This window comes from Furipterus horrens, unplaced genomic scaffold, assembly GCF_987537825.1.
Source record: "Furipterus horrens unplaced genomic scaffold, mFurHor1.1.pri manual_scaffold_5, whole genome shotgun sequence".
Taxonomy (NCBI): Eukaryota; Metazoa; Chordata; class Mammalia; order Chiroptera; family Furipteridae; genus Furipterus; species Furipterus horrens.
The window spans coordinates 6,428,146-6,434,538 of NW_028327175.1; positions in this window are offsets into that span (position 1 = coordinate 6,428,146).

Here is a 6,393-nt window from a genome sequence, read left to right on the forward strand (position 1 = left end):
CTGACCTCCTTCCATCAGGCGTGCGCCCCTCTTTGTCCTGGGGTCCCGGGAGGACAGGCAACCCTCCCTAGCCCCCAGGGCTGCAGCCTGGCGGAGGGAAGCGCACGGGCGGACGGGATAGGGTGCCGGCTGTGAGCCCGTGGCCCTCCCTTACCTTCCCGGCGAGCCCGGCTCCGTCTCGGCTGCGAGCCTGGCGCTGGAGCGGCGGCGCCGCGCGGGCGGGTGGTGCGGGGCGGGGTGTCGCAGCGCCGGGATCACCGGGGCTCCCCAGACTGTCAGGGGCAGCCGACCCGCTCGCCGGCCCTGCCAGGGCTCCGCCGAGGGGACCCGGGCGCCCTGCAGCCTTTCCCGAAGGACCAATCCGGAGCAGGGGGCTGGCCCGGGGGAGGGGGCTTGGGCCGGCGGGCCCAGACCCAGGAGGCCGGTTTCCGTGGCAGCCAGGAGGGAGGGGCGGTAGGGAGCTGGGCGTGTGGCTCGGGGGCACCCATCGCACACACCGGAGGGGCGCGTGGGGGGGGTGGCACTGACGCAGAGAGGACCCCTCCTGGAGCACAGATGGGAAGCGGGCGGCGACACGGCCGAAAGGGGGTGGGCACAACTCCGGTGAACTCGCGCCTGTATGGCTCCAAGGTCTCTGCGTCCTCGGGAGACCGCCACCCGGTAACTCCCCAACAGAACGCGGAGTTCCAGCAAGCACCCAGACGGCTCCCTTGGGCGAGGGTGGCACGACCGGGCTTTGCAGGAGGAAGCGCCCGGCCGCCTTCTGCGCCGGTTCCTCGCAGATGCCAGGCCGCCCTTGGGTAGCTCTCAGGCAGGGGCCCCTCCCGCCACCTCCTGGCTGCTCCCCAGCGACGACCCTTGGCTAATGAATGAATTAGGTGAGTGTCAAATACTTCGCCAGTTTACACAAAAGGACTAGAGTGTGGAGCCGGGAATGCAATTCACAGAATACTAAAATGTTATTGACTGAAGTTCAAGTCCTTCATTTTACAGAGGAGAGTACTGAGGTCAGAGAAGTCCGTGAACTTAGGGAGCGTCACGCAGCTGGTTAATGGCAGAGCCAGGACGTGCCACCCTGTGTCCCAGCCCAGTGGGCACTCTTTCCACCGCGCCTCCTGCTCCCAGATCCTGTACTCACGATCACCAGGGCGATATTTACACAAACAAAAACGCTGAGGAAAAAAAATAACAAAACTTTACAATCCTTTTATGGCAGAAGTTAGGGAGCCCAAAGATTGCTTTTTCTTTTTCTTTTTTTTTTTTCCTGTTTTGCCAGGCTCTAAGTACTTTCACAAAGATGATTAAATCCTCAAAATAAGCTCACAAGTTAGTTACTCTGAGTTCCACCCCCATGTTGACAGAGGAGGACACTGAGGCCCAGAAGGGTTATTTGACGAGTTCCAAGTAACACAGACGTCTAGTGCCCGGGCTGCCATTCAAACCCAGTCTGACTCCAGTCTGTTTTCTCCTTCACTCCCCGCTACTGCCTCTTTGTAGGATAATGAATGAGGCCCAGAACAGGAAGGGCAAGAAACAAAACCTTGGACAGCTCCACCGACTGGCCCTTGAGCTGGCCAGAAACCAAAAGAACCTACGATTTCTCCCTGGTTTACGAGAGCGCAGGGGTCGTCCACTTGAGTAGGACAAGGGAGCGGTGAGGAAGGCCTGTTGTCAAAGGGGGCCCTCTTCTCAGAAGAGAGGATTTTTATAAAAAGAGTAATCTTTAAAATAATATATGCCATCAAGCCCTGGCTGCTGTGGCTCAGTGGATTGAGCAGCGGCCTGCGAGCCAAGTGTCGCTGGTTCGATTCCCAGTCAGGGCACATGACTAGGTTGTACGTCAGGTTCCCAGTTGGGGGCGCGAGTGAGAGGCAACCACACAGTGATGTTTCTCTCCCCCTCTTTCTTCTTTCCCCTCTCTCTAAAAATAAAATAAATAAAATTAATTAATTAAAAAAAAAAACATGCCATCAATCTGTTTTCTCTTTTAAAACAATAAAATATAGGCTGAAACTTCGTACTTTAAACAATGGGATGTAATGTAGTCGTTGAATTCTATAACATGACAACACACAGGACAGGATGCCATAAGGAAATGGCCTGGAAACTGAGAGCCCCAAACACCCAGCCTGACACAGGCCCTCCCATCATGCTAGATTCTGGGGGCTCCAAAGGTTCTAGAGACCATTTATGGCAAGAAGGGAAATTAGAACCCAGCATCAGAGACAACTTCTGAAGTCCATTTGCCGGATTCCATTCCAGGCGCCCCCCTGCACCCCCAGTTCTCTCGGAACTATGCCTCTAGGACCTACCACTTCCCATGTCAGAAGCTTTCCTGCCTGTCTCCCCTTCCCTTGGGAGTCCTGGGACCCACAGCCGTAGAGGACCGACCTCCCACTCAGTGCCCTATGCTGGAAAAAGGGTTTTTTTCTCCTGGCAAGGGCCATTCGACACTAGGTTGATTGCGATGTAATACAAGTTGTGGTTTATTTTGAATTGTATGGGGAAATATTTTCAACGTATTAAGTAAAAAGCAAAAGTTACAAAACAGGATTTTTTTTTTTAGCTGGTAGAATCACAGGTGACTTAAGTGATCTTCTTAAAACTTTCCAGTGTTTTTTAAGAAAAATACTTATGTCAGAAAAAGATTATTTTCCAAAAGAATTGATGGAACTGTCAGGTCTATAAAGATAGGGTAGGTAGTTTCATGGTTATTGGGGAACTCATTAAAATTTAGTTATCTAGGCCCTGCCTGGCTAGCTCAGTTGGTTCAAGTGTTGTCTGGATACACCAAGGTTGTGGGTTCGATACCTGGTCAGGGCACATGCAAGAATCAATGAACGAATGCATACGTGGAACAACAAAATGATTTCTCTCTCTCTCTCTCTCTCTCTCTCTCTCTCTCTCTCTCTCTCTCTCTCTCTCTCTCTCTCTGTCTCTCTCTCTCAGCACATATTAGTTACACTTTGTCTTTCGGATCTGAGTGGCCCAGAGGAAGCAAAAGTATCCCTAGTCAATGGCTGGGATTTTCCCATTAGGGTAGCACCTGGCCACGCTAGAAAACAGAAGAGACTACAAGAAAGGTTCACGCCCCTGGGGAGTCACGTGTGTCTCCCTGAGGTGCCCGAGTCTGTGGCAGGACTCACAGCGTCACCTGGAACGTGTGAGCAAGGCAAAGTTCTCCGGCCCTAACCCAGACCAACTGAGTCAGCAATTGTGGGTGCGGGGTCCTGCGACTAATGTGCGTTCAAGCCATCCCTGTGCACACCCAGGTTGGAGAATCACGGCCTCCATGACGTAACCTCAGGGCGAAGGGAGATCCAAAGGCAGGTCGCTGCCCACATCTTGCCAGCGCATTATCTCCCGTTTCCTGCACGCCGGACCCCATCGAGGGCTGGTGTGGATTCCAGAACGCGAGCAGGCGTTTTAGCCTATGCTCTGTGCAGCCCAGTGGCGTCGACCGCGGAGCTCGTACAGCGTCACTGCCGGTCCCCGAAGAGCGCAGTCTGCGGTCACGCCCCTCCTTCCAAATACTGGCCCCACTCTTCAGGGGATGCTTCCCTCCTCCTCCTCCTTGTACTCCCCCTCCATTTATATCTGCCCCACGAGGCCACTGAGATGATTAACTGCAGAGTGCCTGACACAGAGTGATTCATAACTGACGCTATTCTGTTACACGGAAACTTTTCTTTCCTCGCCTCTATTTTGGCCCAGATGTCAAGGTGGGCATTGCTTCATCTGAATAAGTGTGCGTCATATTAGGTTGCGGGAAAAGCGAGAAAAAGTATCGCGTTCACAGGCTGCCTTCCTATTTACCATGTCAACAGATTTTTATGAAAAAAATTGAAAGAACACAGTAATTTTAAGCCATACTGTAAATTCAGGATACATTTACCATCGATAATGACAACCTCACATTTCCCTTTTAAAGCGATGCACTTCTAGGCCACCGACTATGAAGGAGCCCATTAAAGGGTGGCAGTGAGGGCTTAATAGTGTTGATTCCTGCTCCTTCTCATTTAAATCTTTTATGACAAGCAGATTTTGTCAGCGCTCTAGCACAGCTCATTCTATGTGAAAATCACCCAGCCTAGGTTCCCCTCCCCTGACATCACTAATGAAGGCAAAGCTATTAAGCAACAGAATCGGCCTAACTTAAAGTCAGGCACTTTCCTGTAATTTTGCCTAAGAGTTATCAAACACTATTTCCATGTGAACACCTTAATGACGGTCTGATCATTTGTTGAGAACAATCAACGCTGTTAAATGGAAGATGTGCTTTAAAAGCCACCTGATCTTCTGGCAGACGTCCACCAACATTTAGGCCTCAGCCAGTGCTGTTGTTTTACTCGAAGGACAATAGAAACTGGATGACTGGTCTAGAAAACCTGCACCGACTCTTCTAATCCTGAGACCTCTACTTCCAAATTCAATGCAGTGGAAGTGTTTACATCACCATAGAAGTACTCCTACTTCAGTAGTACAGGAAGATGGCAGTCTTTTTAAACTAGCAAGACTGTAGTAAGAGCCTTCTGGTTTTAGACAAATTCAAAAGATTTCTAGGTTTTAAATGCAGACACCAGGGTTCAGTTTAGTTCCCCTTTGCCTCTCAGATGGTAGGTGTGGTATAATAAAACGTATTTGGTCTTGGCCTCTGATTCCTGCCGCTGAGCTCCTAAAACCATTGGAATTTCCTGAGTGACACGCCGTTCTTATTCCTGGCAAGCCCTTTTCCCCCAAACCTGAGTCTGGGCTGACCAACGGCCTCAGTTGCCAGAGGAACCAACCCCATTAGAGCTCCACCCCAACATCTCCAGGGAAGAAGGGTAGTTCAATAATCAACGGGCAATGATTTAATCAATCATGTCTAGGTAACGAAACTTCGATGTACACAGTCAAGCAAGCGTCCAGGTTGAACACATCCATGTGCTGGGAGAGGGAAGCACCAGGAGAGGAGGCTCTGCCCCTGCCCCCACGACTGCCCCTTGCCCTAGGCACCTGTTCCTGGGTTGCATCCCTTCTAATAAAACAATTAAGATTTTATTTTTAGAGAGAGGGAAAGGGTCCTGGCCCACAACCTAGGCATGTGCCCCGACTGGGAATTGAACAGGCAACCTTTTGGTTCGCAGGTCAGTGCTCAAACCACTGAGCCACACCAGAAGCCCCAATTTGTACTTGGCCAGGCAGACTGCTATCCTGTCTAAAGTGGGAGCAGTCTTGTCTTGTGATCACAACTTCTGGGGTCCAGGCTAACTCCGTAGCGTCTGACGTGAGTTGGCAGAAACCCAGCTAGGGTCGGAGAACAGAACCGCCACTGGAATGGGGGAGTACGGGTAACAGAAGGGGCCCCGTTACTCTCTGGCGCACTTGGGACTCCCGTGAAGAACAAGGTCTGGCCCTCCCCTGCCCAGCTAGCACACTGCAGACCCAGCTGGAAAACCTCAGTGGGAGTAAAGAAGTGGAGGCATGAAATATCCAGTTCAGTACTCTTCAGTTTTTAATAGCTGTGTTAGATATAATATACTTTGCAACCTGTAGGCCAACCTTAGGTTCATCAACAGTGGGTAATTTCCTCTCCTACAATCACATTTACTGGCACTTGGTGAACACCGAAACAGCCTTTACTGCCTTTTGGCAAAAGTAAAACGAACTACACCTGCCCTTCACACTGCCTGGGAAGGCCTTGCCAAACCTGAAAACTCAAATGGTCATTTTAACATTTTGTTGGGCCTTTCTCCCTGATCTCCACCTCGTAGTCAAAGCCCTTGATTGTTTAAAAATAAACCTTGTGTAATACCTTGGCTTCAGAGCACAGCATGAGCTATTTTCAGCATTCAGAATTCACTAGTAATTTGTGTGCTTGAGACCACTACCTGTCAGGAATTTTTTTTTCAACTACAACTAACTCAGGGATATGGACATAAGACAGACGGAAAATTCAATGTGATATAATTTTAAATCTTTCATCAGTATTTCCTGACTTCAAAGGAAAAAAAAGACTGCATATATATACACGCAAAAGTAATATGCAAAGTACACACACACACACACACATACACTTTGTAGTAGGTACCCAAGCGCCAAACAACACACTTGAAAATGCTCATGTTTTTAACCTTAAAATAAAAACACAATGTCCTACTCCTGGCACCTCTAAATCCGTGACTTCTCCAGTTGTGGGGAGGCACCCTCTTCAGTGCCTTTGTAAATACGACACATTTAACATCAGAATTACCAAAGAAGGGAAAGCTGAATTGACCTTTTAAATTTAACAAACTAGTAAGTGGAGAAAGTTATTTTTAAAATAGGCTGCTGTGCCCACTGTTCACTAACTACAAATATCACCATCTTCCTCCTGAACTGGTCTTGGGGACTGGAGGTGTACACAGAGGA